Source organism: Bos grunniens, chromosome 15 (assembly GCF_055505025.1).
Source record: "Bos grunniens cultivar Pamir isolate PY7600 chromosome 15, Bosgru_T2T1.0, whole genome shotgun sequence".
NCBI lineage: Eukaryota > Metazoa > Chordata > Mammalia > Artiodactyla > Bovidae > Bos > Bos grunniens.
This window is the reverse complement of record NC_141179.1, coordinates 27890781-27909391: the sequence shown is the minus strand read 5'-3', so window position 1 is coordinate 27909391 and position 18611 is coordinate 27890781. Positions and strand designations below refer to the sequence as shown.

Here is an 18611-nt window from a genome sequence, read left to right as displayed (position 1 = left end):
TAAATGACAGAAGGTATAGGAATTCCCTGATTTCTGTGACTCCATTGTGTTTAGTAGCTCAGTCCTGTCTGACTCTTTGTGACGCTATGCACTACAGTTTGTGATCCTATGGCCACCAGGCTCCTCAGTCCATGGGATTTTCCTGAAAAGAATACTGGACTGGGTAGCCATTTCCTCCTCCAGGCGATCTTTCTGACACAGGGATTGAACCCTGTCTCCTGTGGCTCCTGCATTGCTGGTGGATACTTTACTGTTGAGCCACTGGGGAAGCCCCTTGACTCCACTCCCATCCCAAAGAAACACAATGGTCTCTATACCTCTGTGCATAGGTATCCTAACCCAGATGGGTAGAGAAGAAGGGTTTCCCTAGGAACCTTGCATCAACCAGGCAGTGGCATGAGAGGAAGGGATCCAGGAGTTCTGTGACCCCCAATTTAGGCTCTGACTCCCCTCCTTCATTTCTTAGGTTGAGGGGTGTGTGTGTGTGTGTGTCGTGTTGTGTCTTCGTTTATTGAGTTTTGCAGTTCAGGCTAGGGAGTCAGCTGGGGAAAAGCGGGTGTAAAGTAAAGGGGAGAGAGAGGCTTTGTAGAGGGCAGAGGCCACACCTCAGAACCAGGGTAGGCAACCGGTTGGGTAAGGCTGCCCAGGGCATGGGTGGATGCAGACTGCTCTGTGTTGCCACCTGCTGGGCACATGTGGAAACAACACTTTACTCCCTCGGGCTACCTACCCTTTTGCTGAGTTTTCTACAGTATCTTCTGTAGGTTCCTTTTGTCAAGCATTTCCTCTGATGGAAAGGACCTGCTTTCCCTCTCTCCCCAGGCAGGGCTGTCAAAAGACACCTCTGCTCTGGCCCAGGACAGGGCTCCTGTGTAGCCAAAAAGGGAGTAACTCTGGGAGAGGGTGGAGAGATTGCTTATCTCCATACTTGGAATTCCTCTATTCTTCTCAGGCTCTCAGGGAACCTGAACTTGGCTGTGATTAGGGAGAGCATTTAGTTTATCATCCCAGCCAGGACCACTGTGAGAGTGAACGGCATGTGAGCTCTTAATAACTGTGCTGAGACAGCGGGTGTAAACCAGGCCTCTCCCAGGTCAGTGACTGGCATTCACGGTGGGCCTGGTTCTGAGGGGCTTTCTTTTCCTGCCAAGGTCGGGTGTGGGGGGTGAGGGTGGCCGGCAGAGGCTGCTGCAGCACTAGCTGTATGTGCAGGCCTCGCTGTCTTTGGGGTTCCCTCTTGGCCACTCGGGCTGTGGGGGAGCAGAGAGCTGGATATGGTGGGTGAAGCTGGGTGTGGTAAAGGCTGGGGTCCCCTGAGTGACAGTGTAACAGAGAGCGAAGTCCATCCGGCTCATCTGAGCCAGATTTACAATGTGATGAGAGGGCTGTGTGCACCCTCTCGGGGTTGAAGCCCAAAGCCCCGAGGCCCGGTTTCTCTCTGCAGTTCGTGGGTTGGACTTTACCTCCCCTGAATCCTGGCAACTCTCATCCTGCCCCTTCAGGCAAAGACTGGGCAAGTGGTTTCTGGAGCTACCAGTCCTGGAGACTGGTGCCCTCCTAGGTGGATGAACACTTGACTGGAGGGTCCATGGATACCCTGGGCTGCTTAGGGGGGCCCTGGGATGTCTGGAATTCTCTGCCAGGTCGGCCTGACTGACCTGCAGTTGGGGAACACAGAGTAGCGTGGGATCCCGAGAAGGAGAAGGGCTCCCCTGGAAACATGCAGCCCTCCCTCCTCTCACCCAGCTTGAAATCTGGCAGCAAGACCCTACTTCCCTCTTTTCCGTCTGGGGGACTTCCCTCCCTTGCACCCCAAGGGCAGGGTTGGGAGACCCTGTTCCTTGGGAGGAAGGAATTTCTGTGGTGGGACAGGGTCCTTCCCCCTACTCTGGCCTGGGGAAGGCCTCCCAGCCCCACCCGACTCCATCTTCCCTTCCCACCCACCTGAAGGCAGAGGCCAGTGTCTGACTTTGCAGACCGCGTGTGGGTGATCATGCCCCTGCTCCTCGCCCTTTTGTGCTCAGTGACAGCAAAGGGGAGGCGTTCTCAGCAGGCTGTGGGGTGCGCTGCCAGCCTAAGCAGAGAATTCTGGAGCAGCAATGGGTATCCAGGGCAGCCTTGGGATTACCATGGCAACAAGCGATAGTGGTGGGGAGGCGGGGTTGGAGCTGAATTCCTGGGGTGGTCAGAGAGGGGCTAGAGGGTAAGAAGGAGAGAGAAACCCCCCGAAGCCTCCTGACAGAGGGCAGTGTGCCCCTGCTTGTTGCCCCTGCTCCGTCAGAACCCACACTCCTGGCATGGCCCACAAAGGCACCCCGCTGAGCTGGGGCAGAGGGTCTGCTGGTGTGTGGGGCGGTGGCTGCTCTCGAGGGGAGTGGGGGAACCAAACTCAGCAGTGGACATTTGTTTTCTAGATCCATCTGAAGAATGGCCATGGGTTTTAGACTGCTCCAGCCGGCTTCCTATCTGGGGGACCCTGAGCCATCAAAGTTAACCTAGACTAGCAACCGGGGATCAATTACATGCCCGTAACATGCTTTGCAACTACCCCTTAACAAAAAGCAGCCTGTTTGGAAAAATAAAAGGAATGAAAATGCTTTTCTGATCTCTGGAGCCGCTGGGCCAGTGAGACCCCTCCCTCCACGGTGTCTTTGCCCACTCCTCATTCATTACCTCTGTAGTTTAGGCAAGACTGGGTTAACCCTTCAAGTGTCGGGTTTGTGGTGAGGGGTGGCTGCCGTTGCCTTCTCCAGACAAGCCCTCCTCCCAGACTGTTCTCAGGAGCGCAGAGTGGGCCAAGTCCAGTGCCTGCCAACCTCCTCCCCACCCTCCCTCTGGCTGCCAAATCTGACTTTGATTAGCGTGTGGAGGGGGAAGAAAGCAGGAAAATAGAATATTAAAATCTTAATTCAATTTAAAGCACTGTCATTCACAGGCATGCCAAACAGTGAGATGACTAATTATTATGCAAATGAGGCAGATAGAAAAGTGATTAATAATTGCACAAATTAAAAATTATTGTAAACATCCTGTGACGAGCGATAAGTCCGTTGGAGAGGCGAGGGCGGTGGGCTGGGGAGGCCATGGTGGAGCCAGCTCCTGCATCCTTATTTCCTCATTAGGAGGATTTAATTAGCGCCAATGATGGGGCTCAGTGTTCCTAGGGGCGAAGGAGTGGGGGCTGGCCGTGCTGATCTGCAGGCCCCCTCCTGCTCCTCCTCAGTGCCCGGCGGCCGCACTGGACTGGCTGGACAGGGGTGGAGGTTGGGGACACAGGCCAGTCACCCTGAAGGATAGGTGTCGACAGCTCCTCTGCTGCCTGTACCAGCTGCTCCCTCAGGTCTGGGTCGGCGGTGATGGAGAGCAGGCCTTTGGGTGCTGGGCATATCCTGGGTCAGCCACAGGCCTAGTGAAGGGACACACAGAGCAGCCCTGGAAGTTCAAGTGAGGGTGGACAGGGGCACACTGTTGCCTGGATCCAGGGTTCCCCAGTTCTAGGGGGTGTGGCATGGAGCCTTGAGCTGAGTGACTCCCCCAAGTCCACACCTCCCTAGACGGGCCTGTGTAACAGCTGCTTCATTGGCCAAGCTTCTCTGGCCTGGCAGCACTACTGGGGCTTTCTAGGGCAGGCCACTCTCCATCGGCTGAAACAGGGCAGCAGCTGGATTCTCTTTAACAAAACATGCCCACTAGCTGGAGTGCAGCTGCCTCCCACCGCCTCTGGAGCCCGGAGCCCTGAGCAGGTGTGGACGGGGCTGTGGCCAGGCCTGGGGCAGGTGGCTGATCCATCCCGCTGCTCTCCCCAAGTCACCATAGGCCTCAAGGAGGTGGTCTTCCATGTCCAAAGAAGGCCACAGAACAGGTCAGCAGGTCAAGGGCCTGGTGAGGGGCTCTGATCACACAAAGGGGCAGTACATGCTGGAAACAGGGAAGGCTCCTGGGGGAGGCTGGGGTTGGGAGGATGCAGAAAAGAGGGTGGGAAGTGGGGAAAAGGGACAGCAGGGTCATCCAAGTTTTCATTTCCTCCCAAGGATCCCAGATTCCCCAGTAGCCTTTACCAGGCAGGGCTAAGAAGCTGAGGTTTGTTTTGCACAGGCTGGAGGTCTAGTCTGTGCGCCCCCAAATTTCTCTTCCTAAGTCTGGAATACATATCCACCCCCCAGCCCCCATGGGCTTAGCCCCCATTAGTGCAGGCTTAGTGACTGCCCGCACACAGCCCTGTCACCATGGGCAGCACTGGCTGATGTCCCCCATCCTGGTATCCTGTCTTCACTCCATCCCTATTCTGATTCCTGGAGAAGGACACTGTTTTCCTACTGGGATTCCAATGATAACTTCCTGAAACCTCCTAGTCTCTGAAGCCCCTTCCTTCACTGGGAGCTGTTTGACCACCAGGTACTGACCTTTCACAACCCTTGCCCCCTGTCTCCTTGACCTCTACTGACACCTGTCTGTGATGCTCCTGAACTGAGCTTGGGTTTTTTTTTTTTGGCTGTACTTTCATGCATTGGAAAAGGAAATGGCAACCCACTCCAGTGTTCTTGCCTGGAGGATCCCGGGGACAGGGGAGCCTGGTGGGCTGCCATCTATGGGGTCGCACAGAGTCGGACATGACTGAAGCGACTTAGCAGCAGTAGCAGCAGCAGCATGGCTTGTGGAATCTTGATTCCCTGACCAGGGGCCAAACTCCTGCCCTCTGCAGTGAAAGCGTGGAGTTTTAACCAGTGGACCGCCAGGGGAGTCCCCTATCCTGGGTTCTTACTCTGTTTTTTTCTTTGTGTTGGGTGTTCCCATCAGGGATTTTCTGATGAGGTTGCTGATTCTGTGTGACCTCAGGCAAGTTGCTCTACTTTCTCTGTATCTGTTTCTTCGTTGTCATGATGGGGACGATACTACAACCTCCTGAGAGATCAGTTTATCCTTTCATGAGTTTTTAAATTTATCCTTTCCCATGAGTACCTACTCATTCGTTCAGTCACTTCCATGTTCCAAGGGCTGGCGATGAAAAGCTACAGACAGTCTCTAGGATTCGTGGGAGACAGACAAGGGAGGAGCATGCGCAGAGGCCCAGGGGAGCGAGAGGATCAGAAATTTAGAGATTGACAAGGAGTTATGAGGGACTGGAGGACAGGTTGTGTTAGGGAGCCACTGGGCTGAAGGACATTGTGTTCCATGGAATTTTGATAGTATTTTGTGGACTCTGAGATGGCAAGAGCGGGCTTTGTGCAGGAGGCAGGGATGACCAGAATGGTTGTGGAAAGACCGCTTCAGTAACACTGTGGAGATGGGCAAGACCAGAGGCAGGGTCCCAACCCCGCGGCGATCTGCCTGCAAGTGAACTGTAGCTGTGTCATGGGGCCCGAGCAGGAGGAGATGGACATGTCATGAGGCAGAAAAGGCGGGATCTGGCCTCCTGAGTGGTCATGAGCAGAGCTGGGTCCAGGCTTCTGGTGTGGAGGGGTGCTGTTCTCTGAGAAGAGGAGGGATATGGGGCAGAAGAAGAGATGACGGTGTTGTTGGGGACACCTTGGGGGTGAGGATTGTGTTTGATGAAGTCACTTGGGACGTAGAAGATGTTGAAAACCTGCTCATTGATATTGAACGTGCTCAAGTTCGGGGCTTTGTCTGTCTTGTCTTTTTTTTTTTCTGTCTGATCATATCTAGATCTTTATAAGGAGCCTGACCCTTTCCTGGAGGCTGACCTCAACCTTCCCCTGATCTCAACCTTCCCCTTCCGACCTTTCTGTAGTGGGCATCTGCACTGCGTGCCTGCGTGTAGCAGGACTCTGAAGCTAGCCTCTGACACTCAGTTGTGCCTGCATTCCCATTGCCTCCTCCGCAGGCTCCTGTGGGATCGTGGGTTCCCACTCAAGAGCCTGTGGCCTGGCTTGGGTTGCTGTTAACCTCCCTCCAGTGCTGCAGCCACAGAGAGGGAGGTCGTTCTCTATAAGTACCTTCCAGATCCCTGTGCTCCAGCTCCAGGAACACAGAGGAGGCCTTGTGGTTGATGAGCCCCCTGCCAGCCACGCTGCAGGTCTCACGGCTTCAGCCCTGAGAGGGTCCTTGCTGCCAGCAGTCCCACGTCCCAGAGCCCTGGGTATTCTCTCACCTGGGGGTGGATGTAGGGGTCCGACTCTGGGGCCCTGACAGCAGGCAGGGTCCCAGCAGTCCAGTGGAGCCGCTCCCCCTTCAGGACTGGTTTTCTGAACCAGGCTGCACAGTTCCTGAGGCTGCTGCCACACTGCAGAAGAGCAAGTCGGTGACCGCTGCCCAAGGTCCAGCTGCTTACTCCCTCCTCTGGGGCAGTGTGGGCCAGAATTAGGCTCCCGGGTAGACTCCCTTCCGCACCCCCTACCCCAGGCTCCCCATCAAGAGAAGAGCAGCTAAGAGTGAGTGCCTTGTGGAAGCTGTGATGAGGAGCCCCTGGTGGCCCCCAGAGGGCCCCAGTGGGCACTGTGCCCTGCAGTCCCAGGTTGCCCTGGGGATGCCTGGGGCTGTGCTTTTGCTCCCAGTGACACCCAGAGAGTTTCCCAGTAACCTTTTCAGTGTCTCCAGTGGCCCCTTTGTGTCCTTATTGTGCCCTAGTATCTCTCCAGTGGAGACCCTGTAAGGCCCCCAGCACTCGTGGTGGGGATCCCAGGAACACTCCAGTACCTACCAGGTAGCTCCCAGTTGTGCCCAGGATGCTCCCACCCTGGACACCTCACAGTATCTCAGCGTGTGCCCAGGAGGATGCGGTGTTCCCCCCAAATGTTCCAGCATGTTCCCAAGAATGTGCCGACACAAGGCCCCAAGATCCCACTGTTCTTGCAGGGTTTCCGGTAGACTCTTGCTCCCAGAGTGCCAGGGCCAGCTAGGGATGGTGCCGAGAGGAGGGTCTGTGGCCCCTCCACTGCCCGGCCTTGCCCCCCAAGGGGGAGAGAGTTTCTCCAGTGGGAAGGGGTGGGAAGGAGAGGGGGTAGAAACTAACATTTGCTGAGTGCCAGCTGTGTCTTAAGCATTTTGTCTGCTGCCATAAACCACAGGGTGGGTGGTTTCCCATGTTAGAGAAACTGTTACCTGGAGAAGTTCAGTGATTTTTCTCAGAGTCAGTAAGAGGCAGGGAGCGATCTGAAGGCAGATGTGTGGGCTCTGACTCCACTACTGCCTGTCCAGAGCCTCAGAGAACCAGGGAGGAGGCAGTTCCTGACCAGAGATCCGTGGGGGGTGGGGGCAAGGTGGGGCAGCCTCCCAGACAGGTGGGCTCTAGGCTCCTTCCTGTCCTTACTTTGTTGTCTTCATTCCCAGGAAAGAAAGGACGGGGCCTACAGTTTCTTTGGAGTGAAGCTCTGGTTCCTTGGAGCATCGATGCTCTCAGGCAAGCTGCAGGTGTCAGATCCACCCCTTCCAGTTTCCCAAGCCCTTTCAGGTTCCAGATGTTACAGCCATGGCCCACCACACCCGCAGGCCAGTCCCGGGGTCAGCCTGAGGTTCTGGGCTCATTCTTGGAACCTGCCCACAGTCCAGGTTCCAGGTGGTGTGGCGGCCTCCCCGTTCCTCCCCCTGCTTGCTGTAGCTGCTCCTTCCTTGCTGCCTATATCAGTGGCCCGTCTGCCTCTCTCCCACTGGCCGCCTTCCCCGGCATGGGAGACACTTGCAAGGTGACTTTGAACAGTGCAGACTCAGTGGGAGCAGGTATGGAGCAGCCTTGCAGGTAGGGAAATGGGGGCCAGACTGGGTCCCTCTGCCCTTGGAAGCATGGGTGGAAGGGCAGAGAGGACAGGGAGCCAGAGGTTGAGAGTATGACTGGGGGGTTTCTGTGCTGGTGGGCTGGGCTTCCCAGGTGGTCAGTGGTAAAGAACCCGCCTGCTAGTGCAGGAGCCACAGGAGACTCGGGTTTGATCCCTGGGTTGAGAAGATCCTCTGGAGGAGGAAATGGCAACCCACTCCAGTGTTCTTGCCTGGAGAATCCCAGGGATGGGGGAGCCTGGTGGGCTGCCGTCTCTGGGGTTGCACAGAGTTGGACACGACTGAAGCAACTTAGCAGCAGCAGCAGCAGGCAGTTTAGAGATAGATTGCTAGGTTCATATCTCTCGGTTCATATCTCTGTCTCTCTCACCTTGGACCCATTAGAGTCTGGGAACCCCAATTTAAAGGCAACCAGTAATGTTACTTACTTGTCACATAGTAAATGCTCAGTTAAAAAAATCCTGGTGGAAGGTGCACTTTTTCGCATGGATGTTACACTTCAGATACTCATACTTGCATGTGTATGTGGTGCGTGGGCTTTCCCTGTGCTCTGCCCTTCCCTGCTTTGCTCTTTCCTGTTGCCTCTAGAGGGTTGGGTGGAGGTGGAGAATCTCCTGACCAGTCTAGCTCCTGGGGGCTGGAGGTGCTAAGTGCTGCTCAGGAGAGTCAGGTTCAGAGGGGAGGGAGCTTAGCCTAGGGCAGGGGAGCCAGAGTCTGGCAGGGAGGTTGGGGGGCGGGTGGGGAGGAAGGAGGACTGGGAGGGTGGCCAGGGGTGTAGCAGGCCCTGCATCTCAAGACTGCAGAGCCTTGAAGCATTTGGGTGGCTGCCTTCCCGCTGGAGCTCACCCATCCATCCTCCTCGCAGAAGACCCAGCCGTGCCTCTGTCAGGGCCCTGGCCCAGGAGTGTGTGGGCGTCTGCCCTGCCACTTGCCTCTGGGGGAGATTTTTGGCAGGAGTAGAGGGGTTTTGGGCTCTCAGGTGAGCTCCTCCAGCTGGTTTACCCTAAACAGGGAACAGTTTGGTGAGAATGGGAGACAGTTGTGAGGCAAGCATTGATGGAGTCTGTGGGTCTCTGCCCCTTCCGGGAGGTATCAGGGACAGGATGGCCTCTGGGAGCTTCTGCAGGAGAGGCCTCTCTGCTAAGAGGCTTTGGGGTGGGGCATCCTGGCCTCAGGAGCTGGGGTTGGCTGGCCAGTCTGAGGGACGGGCTCCTTATTCTGTGTCCTCTCTGCGCCCTACTCCTCCCTGCGGCCTTTTGCCCTGACAGGGACAGGAGAAGGTGGGGAGAAGGGAGATGATCCCTGACCACAGTGGTATCTCTGGTGACAGTGAATTGAGGACTAAAAATCAATAATGCTGATATATGCCAGCCATGCTTAATTACAGAATAACTAAGGACAATCAGATTAAAAATTCAGTAAAAAGGGACTTTTCCAGTGGCTCAGTAGTAGAGAGTCTGCCTGCCATGCAGGGGTCATGGGTTTGCTTCCTGACCCGGGAGATCCCACATGCAGTGGAACAACTAAGCCCGTGCTCCACAACAAGAGAAGCTGAGGCAGTGAGAAGCCCGTGTGCTGCAGGTAGAGAGCAGCCCCTGCTCACTGCAGCTAGGGAAAAGCCTGCCCAGCAGTGGAGACCCAGCACAGCCAGAAATAAATAAATTATTTTTAAAAATCGTTAAAAATATTGGCCAGGGGCCTCAGATTTGTGCCCCCTTCCCACACCCTCAATATAAAATAAATCTCTCTGTACCTGTATAGCTTCTACTGAGCATTTCTCAATGGAAGAAATGCATGTGGGGCAGGCAGCTTACTTCCCCCAAGTCTGGTTCCCTCACCAAATACCCCTGGAAAATGGGTGGGAGCACATGGGGAAATACTGAGAGAAAGAAAGGCCATGGTGTGGGCAGGGCCCGCGTCAGGTAGGGGGCTCTGCTCCCCGCTCCCACCTCCCCCTCCCCTCAGTGAGAGTGAGGAGAACAGGCGCCTGGGAATGTTTATGAGCCTCTTGCTTCTCTTTTTCTTTTCAATTACAATGATATCTCAGGTAATTAACTACTAATAACCTTGTAAATTTAAAATGGATCCTCTCCCTTTTGGCCATCTCAGGAAGACTTAAGTCACAAGGAGTCAGCGGTTTGGAGGAAAGGGGACTGGGTGGTGGGGGTGCAGAAGAGAAGGTAAGAAGACCTGGGAGGGTGTCCAGAGCTGGTTCCTGGTCAGAGCTCCAGGCTGCAGGAGAGGAGAGACTACCGGGAGAGGCCTCATGGCCGTGGGAGTCCAGGGGCACTGAAATCACTTCCGCCCAACACATTCCCAGATGACACCCCGTGTCACCCCAAAGCAGCACTTGGCTTGGGAAGAGAGCTCGAGGGCCCAGCACACTGGACTTTTATTATGGTCCAGTACTCAGCCTAAGGCATTGACCTCTGAGGAACCGTCACTCGTGATCCTGGAAACACAACCTGCTAGGTGATGGTCTCTTCTCCCACCTCCACTTTTTCCCAATCTTAGGGATTTGAGATCTCTTCAGAAAGAGAATAAGCTTCTCATTCTGATTGGTTAAACATTTGTCAAAAGTCAGGCATCTGGATGAGGAATCTGTGATCTTTTTCAGTTCAAAAGATGTATTCATTTGACAACTTACCAAGTGCAGCCCAGGTCTTAGTGATACAAAGATGAGGAAAGATATAGTCCTGTCCTCAAGGACCTTGTGGTTTCATGGCCAGAATCTGACAAATAAACACATAATTAGAACATAAATTATGTAGAGCGCAGGCAGAAAGATACCTGACCGTATATAAGGGTATGGGAATCCTGGAAGGCTCTACAGAGAAAAGGGTATTTGAACTGGACCTTGTCGGGTGAGGAAGAGTCTGCTAGGTGGGGAACACAGAGAACAGGAGGACCATTCCAGCAGAAAGAATAGCATGGAAGGAGACGGCATGGCTCCTGGGGGAACATGCTTTGATATGGATGGAACAGTGACTATAGGGATGAGGCAGTGGCTGGAAAGAGAAGCAGAGCCGGATCATGAAGAGTTGGTAGGATTTCTTCTGAGAGGTGACCTCCTGGCCCGTGGGAACTTAGCCAGGGGGCGCCACTTAGCCACAGCTGGATGCCTAGGGAGACTCCAGCCTTGTGACATTAGCTCCAGGAAGGTTTGGCAAGGAGTTCTCATTGCCCTGCTCTCCTCTTTCCATTTTTTTTTTTTTTTAGAGTTAAAGAAGAGGTTGGCGCGTGGGGTGAGGGGACAGCTAGAGATTTCAGGGTAAATAGGTCCCCTGGTTTGATTTCTGTCTGTCCCACAGTGCTTTGCAATCATTTGGAGACTTTGAACAGTGAGTCCCAGGGTGTGTGAGGGCCTCTGCTCCCTGCCTGGGGAACCCACTGCTCAGAAGTTGGGACTCTCTGTTTCCAGAGAATCTGCTATTCCAAGATGGGTCCCTGAGCTTGGTCTGGTGATACCCACTTTCCTTAGCTCCTGCAAGAGGTCTGGGTGAAGGTGGGTGGTGCAGTTCTTAGCAGGTTGACTGCTGAGGGACACCACCCCTGTCCAGGAGGAGTAAGATGACCTTTTGGAGCTCCAACCCTAAGATTTGGGGGCTAAAGCCATCCTGGGGGCCATCAGCCTGCTCTCCCAACAGACCTGGTCACCACCTGCAGACCCCGTGGTCCCTGGAGGGCAGCATCATTATCTTCTGAGTAGGGCCTCAACAGTCTGAGCCTCCCTTCTCTTGTCCCCCTTCCTGCTGTTTCAGTTTTTTTTTTTTTTTCAAGACAAACAGCCGCAAAGCTCCATCTCTTAATGAAACTGTTTGATGTTGATTAATTATGCAGCTGCCTCATTTGCATGCACAGGCTGTGGCTTTCCAGCTTCTCTCCTACCCTCCTCTGCAGGAGCCCTCTGTGAGTCTCAGGCAAAAGGGATACCTGGTAACTCCAGTGTCTGCCCACTCCCAGGCCAACCTCCCATCACCCCATATCTACAGTGGGTGGCAGAGGCTGGATTGCAGGGTCACAGTTGGGGTCGCCAGGTGGGGATATGTGCTGTGAACTCTTGAACCTAAGAAGATGGGGTGCTTGGGTCTTACCTGGCTGCTCTCCTTTACTTACCAACTGTTTGGCCTTAGACAAGCCATCAACCCCTCTGATGTCAGTTGCCTTTTCTGTAAAGTGGGAGCCAGATTAACACCACCCCAATGGGCCATATCTCGTGTGTCTGTCTATCTCCGGTGTCAGGAACAGTGCTACTTGAAGTGGGTTTTTGAATGATTGGCTGGATCAGATCTTGGGATCTTTTTAAGATGTTATTCCAGGGTTCCATGGGATCTCCACTTGTGCCAGAGTCCCCATTCCCACCTGCTGTAACCAAGGCCCTTTAACTTCTAATGGTCACAGCATTGATGCAGCATCCACCATTTTAGAATCCTGTCCTCAACAAGGAGACCCTCCAGGGCCTTGCACCCACACACCAGAGGACTCTGTTTTGGGGGAGATATAGTAGGAAGAATGGTGTGGTTCATGGACTAAGCCCCTGGTAGAGGCCATGGCTTGTGCTGAGGCCAAGGTCATGGAGAAGGGACCAAGAGTCTGTGATGTCCCCGAAATTCATGTACATGTCGGGCCAGGTAGGAGGAATCTTGTCAAGTGGGCTTTGGAAGGGCAAAATTCACACTGAGTTACAAAGAATGGAATCTGAGCTATCATGGAAGATGGAAGAGAATTTGGGGTTTCCAGGCAGTGAATCTCAAGCTTTCTGGGATCCAGGAACCCTTCAGCTATGGATTTCTATTCCTACAAAATGTGTATTTGTTCCTGTAAGCCCAAAAGTATATTGAGGGCCTTCTTGGGGCTCTTGGACCCGAGGCAAAGGACTCTACTCTGGTCTTGGCAAAAAAAAATCTGGGGTTCTTAGAAAACCAGAGGGAACAACAGGTACAGTGGGAGCCAGAGGGCCTGCCCAGGGTCTCTGTGGGGGTCTGAGTGGTCTGGGGAGGGACAGAATTCACCGTGGGAAGAAGCTTTCTCTGAAGACCAAGGAGTGGCCCTTGGGGGCAAAGGGCAAGCAGGCTGCTGCAGAAGAAACACAGGAGCTGAAGGAGAAAGGGCCCTGATGTGGCCCGTGGGGGCAGGGGTGGAGATGGAAGCAAGATCAAGGAAGAATGCCCCATCTTGGAATGGTGGTGAAACCCCAGGCAGAGCCATGAGGCTGCGGTGAGAAGGCCTCCAGAGTGGGGCAGGGAAGGCCTGGAAAGTTAATACCTGGGCTACAGTGTTCAGAGTGAAGAGGCCAGGAGTCTAGAGGGAACCAGGGAACTGAGACAAGACCATGCCTTCATCTCCTCACTGATGCACACTTCAGAGAAACGTGCAATAGGTGTGGACAGGGAGATGGACGTGGAGAGGTTAGGAACCAGATTCAGTGAGATGTAGGGGAGACACTTGTGGAGGGAAGGAGCCAGGATTTCAAGTCAAGTCTGTGTGACTGCAAGCCCTGCTCTGTCCGCCCTACACCATCTGTACTCGGTTCTTGGTTCTTCCGTGGGGCCTCATGCTCCAGATGCCACTGTCTATCTTTCCTCTACAGTCAGCAGTCAGGTGTGTTCAGAACGGTGGTCAGAGGGTTTCCTTGTCTCTAATCCATGGTCACTGGGCTTTGGGACCCTGCTGTTATTGTGGGTGCCCAGTTGGCAGTAGCTTGGTTTCTGAAAAATTGCCAGAGAAAGGATTAGAATAAGAGCTTCAGAAGGATGGCATTTCTTGGCTAAGCACATTCAAGAAACCAAATGAGAGACAGTTTTGGGTGTTGGGAAGTGTACCAAATGGGGAGCCGGTGAACTGGGGCTTGGTGCTAGTCTGCTGGTAGCTGTCTGATAGGTCTTTGGTGAGTTACTTTCTCTCTTTAAGGCCTCTGTTTTTTAAACTGTAAATGGGATAATTATCCATTCATCCACCATCCATCTGCCTGTCCACCCATTATTGTCCCATCCATCATCCATCCATCCATCCAGGCAGCAACATTTATTGAATGCCAGCTCTAGGATGGGTGCTGTAGGCAGCAGTGGGCTTATACAGGAATGACAGAGCTGCCATGGTCCCTTCCCTTGTGAATGTTAGAGTAGACCAAAGAAGAAACACATGGGGGGAAAAAAAGTCTGTCTCCCAGGTTGTTTGGAGACTAAAGTAATGAGATACCATGGGAAGGGGCTTTGTATCATGAAGCGCTTTCTTGGTAGGAGTTCTTGTTATTACAGAGGTTCAGTCCAGCCAAGAGCTAGTGCAAGTAAAAGTGTTAGCCGCTCATCTGTGTCCAACTCTTTGTGACCCCATGGATTGTAGCCTGTCAGATTCCTATGACCATGGAATTCTCCAAGAAAGAATACTGTAGTGGGTTGCCATTTCCTTCTCCAGAGGAACTTCTCAACCCAGGGATCAAACCCAGGTCTCCTGCATTATAGGCAGATTCTTTACCATCCGAGCCACCAGGGAAGCGCAAGAGCTAGAGAGGCCTTCAGGTCATTGAGCCTATGATTCAAAGTGTTTAGTCCCATACTCCTCCATTCCCTCCCTGTTATCCACCTCAGCTAAGCCCTGGAACCACTCCAGCTGTGCTGTCCCTGTGGGAGGGAAAGGAAGCCTTGGTGATCAGCTGTGTCCCAGTCCTGGCAGGGGGGTATGGGGGAGAGCTGAGCTGATTGATACTGATGAGCAGTACTGAACCTTGGCCAAGCTGGAGAGGCAGATGAAGGGAGGGGTGTGTGTGTGTGTGTGTGTGTGTGTGTGTGTGTGTAGTTTGAGGGTGCTCCCGATGAGGGTGTCATAGATTCTCCAGGAACTGGTCCTGATGTAACCCCTCTCTCATGCCACTCTTGGCTGTGTCCAGCCAGTGCCACTTGTGAATGCACAGTGGAGAGGGCAGAGCTATGGTAGAAGAAGAAGAGGATGGTCCAGAGGGAAGACCCTTCCAACAGTGATCTTCTCCAGATTCAGGGGAGGGAGCCTACTTACTTTCAATGTTTTTAATACTTGAATTAAGTTGATTTACAATGTTGTGTTAGTTTCAGGTGTACAGCCTAATGATTCAGTATTTTTGCAAATTATACTCCCTTCAGTTCAGTTGCTCAGTTGTGTCCAACTCTTTGCGACCCCATGAATCGCAGCACGCCAGGCCTCCCTGTCCATCACCAACTCCCGGAGTTCACTCAGACTCACATCCATCGAGTCCGTGATGCCATCCAGCCATCTCATCCTCTCTCATCCCCTTCTCCTCCTGCCCCCAATCCCTCCCAGCATCAGAGTCTTTTCCAATGAGTCAACTCTTCGCATGAGGTGGCCAAAGTACTGGAGTTTCAGCTTTAGCATCATTCCTTCCAAAGAAATCCCAGGGCTGATCTCCTTCAGAATGGACTGGTTGGATCTCCTTGCAGTCCAAGGGACTCTCAAGAGTCTTCTCCAACCCCACAGTTCAAAAGCATCAATTCTTCGACGCTCAGCCTTCTTCACAGTCCAACTCTCATACCCATACATGACCACAGGAAAAACCATAGCCTTGACTACACGGACCTTTGTTGGCAAAGTAATGTCTCTGCTTTTATAGGGTATTAAAAGATAGTGGGTATAATTCCCTGTGTTATACAGTATATTCTTTGTGCTTATATATTTATATATAGTAGTTTGCATATGTTAATCCCATACCCCTGATTTGTCCCTCTCCCCTCCCCTCTTCCCTTTGGTAATCGTATGTTTGTTTTCTGTATCTGTGAGTCTATTTCTGTTTTGCATATGTATTCATTTGTATTGTTTTTTAGATTCCACATATAAGTGATAACATACAGTATTCGTCTGTCTCTGTCTGACTTATTTCACTAAGCATAATATTCTGTAGGTTCATCCATGTTGCTGCACATGGCACTATTTCATTCTTTTTTATGGCTTACAGTCCATATTGTATGTGCATACCACATCTTCTTAATCCAGTTGTCTGTTGATGGGAACTTGTGTTGCTTCCATGTCTTGGCTATGGAAATAGTGCTGTTGTGACTGCTGCCACTGCTGCTAAGTCGCTTCAGTCATGTCCAACTCTGTGCGACTCCATAGATGGCAGCCCACCAGGCTCCCCCGTCCCTGGGATTCTCCAGGCAAGAACACTGGAGTGGGTTGCCATTTCCTTCTCCAATGCATGAAAGGGAAAAGTGAAAGTGAAGTTGCTCAGTCGTGTCCGACTCTGCGACCTCATGGATGCCGCCCACCAGGCTCCTCTGTCCATGGAATTTTCCAGGCAAGAGTACTGGAGTGGGTGGCCATTGCCTTCTCTGCTGTTGTGACTATTGAGGTACATATATCTTTTTGAATTGGTGGTTTTATTTTTCCTGGGTATACACCCAGGAGTGGAATTGCTGTATCACATAGTAGCTCTATTTTTAGTTTTTAAGGAACCTCCATAGTGTTTTCCATAGTGACTGTACCAATTTACATTCCCACCAACAGTGTAAGGGAGTTCCTTTTTTCCACATCCTCTCCAGCATTTGTTATTGGTAGACTTTTTGATGATAGCCATTCTGACAGGTGTGAGGTGATGCCTCATTGTGATTTTGATTTGTTTTTCTCTAATGATTAGTGATGTTGAGCATCTTTTCACGTGCTTGTTAGACATCCATATGTCTTCTTTGGAAAAACGTCTATTCAGGTCTTCTGCCCCTTTTTAAAATTGGGTCCTTTTTAATTTATTTTTTATTTTTGATATTGAGTTGTATGAATGTTTGTCTATTTTGGATATTAACACCTTTTTGGTCTCTTCATTTGAAGCTATTTTCTCCCATTCCATAGATTGTCTTTTTGCTTTGTTGATGGTTTCCTTTGCTGTGCAAAAGCTTTTAAATGCATTTAGGTCCCATTTGTTTATTTTCACTTTTATTCTTTTGCCTGGGGAGACTGAGCCAAGAAAATATTGCTACAATTTATGTCAAAGAATATTGTGCCTATCTTGTTTTCTAGGAGTTTTGTAGTTTTAGGGCTTATATTTAGGTTTTTAAACCATTTGAGTTTATTTTTGTATATGGTGTGAGGAAAAAATTTTTTTTCCCCCAGAAATGTTTTAATTTCATTGTTTTACATGTGGCTGCCAGGTTTTCTCAGCACCAGTTGTTAAAGAGACTTTCTTTTCTTTGTTATATATTCTTACCTCCTTTGTCATAGATTAATAGACCATAGGTGTGGTGTGTAGGTTTATTTCTGGGCTGTCTATTCTGTTCTGTTGATTTATGTGTCTGTTTTTGTGCCAATACCATGATGTTTTGATTACTGTAGCTTTGTAGCATAGTCTGAAGTCTGGTAGGGTTATACCTCCAGCTTTGTTCTTCTTTTATCAGGATTGCTTTTGCAATTCTGGGTCTTTTGTGATTCCATACAAATTTTAGGATTATTTGTTCTAGGTCTATGAAAAATGTCATGGGTATTTTGATAGGGACTGCATTAAATCTGTCGATTGCTTTGAGTAGTATGGCCATTTTAACAATATTCTTCCAATCCACAAGCACAGGATCTCTTTCAGTTTCTTTGAATCATCTTCAGTTTTCTTCACTAATGTTTTATAGTTTTCAAAGTATAGGTTTTTAACCTCCTTGGTTAAATATATTCCTAGGTATTTTATTCTTCTTGATGTTAAAATGGGATTTTTTTCAGTTTCTCTTTCTGATATTTCTTTACTAGTATAAAGAAACACAACCGATTTCTGTACATTTATTTTGCTACCTTGCTGAATTCATTTGTTAGTCCTAATAGTTTTTGTGTGGAGACTTTAGGAGTGTCTGTGTCTGTCATGTCATCTACAAATAGTGACAGTTTTACCTTTTTCCTTCCCACTTGGATACTTGTACTTCTTTTTCTTGTCTGATTGCTGTAGATAGAAGTTCCACTACTATGTTCAATAGAAGCGGTGGGGGTGGCCACTCTTATCTCATTCCTAAATTTAGCAGGAAGGCTTTCAGTCTTTTGGCATTGAGTACTATGTTGGCTGTGGGTTTGTCATGAGTGGCCTTTGCTATGTTTTGATATGTTCCCTCTATACCCACTTTGATGAGAATTTTTACCCTGAATGGATGTTATCAAATACTTTTTCTGGATCTGTTGAGATAATCATGTGATGTTTGTCTTTCCTTTTGTTAATGTGGTGCATTACATTGATTGATTTGTGAATGTTGAACTATCCTTGTAACCCTGGAATAAATCCAGCTTGATCATGGTGTATAATCCTTTTTATGTATTGTTGGATTCAGTTTGCTAATAATTTATATTCATCAAAGATTTGGCCTATAACTTTTTTTGTAGTGTCTTTGTCTTGTTTTGGTATCAGTATAATGGTGGACTTGTAGAATAAATTTGGGAGTGTTCCCTCCTCTTCAGTTTTTTGGAATAGTCTGAGAAGGATAGGTATTAGTTTTTCTTTATATGTTTGGTGGAATTCCCCTATGAAACCATCTGGTCCTGGACTTTTGTTTGCTGGGAAATTTTTTGTTACAAATTCAACTTCACTTCTAGTGATTGGTCTGTTCAAACTGTCTGTTTCTTCTTGACTTAGTCTTGGAAATCTGTATATTTCTAGAAATTTGTCCATTTCTTCTAGGTTGTCCAATTTGTTGGCATATAGCTATTCATAGCATTCGCATGATTTTTGTATCTCTTTGGTGTCAGTTGTTATTTCTTCTCTTTCATTTCTCATTTTATTTGCATTCTCTCTTTTTTTCTTAGTGACTCTAAGTTATGACCAACCTAGATAGCATATTCAAAAGCAGAGACATTACTTTGCCAACAAAGGTTCATCTAGGCAAGGCTGTGGTTTTTCCTGTGGTCATGTATGGATGTGAGAGTTGGACTGTGAAGAA

At 50.5% G+C, this 18611-nt stretch overlaps 1 protein-coding gene across 6 annotated transcripts in view; it reads left to right on the top strand.

Moving 5' to 3' along the window:
• Positions 1-18611, top strand: part of BUD13 (BUD13 spliceosome associated protein) — a 146174-nt gene that overhangs the window by 40845 nt on the left and 86718 nt on the right. The gene's annotated exons all lie outside the window — the stretch shown is intronic.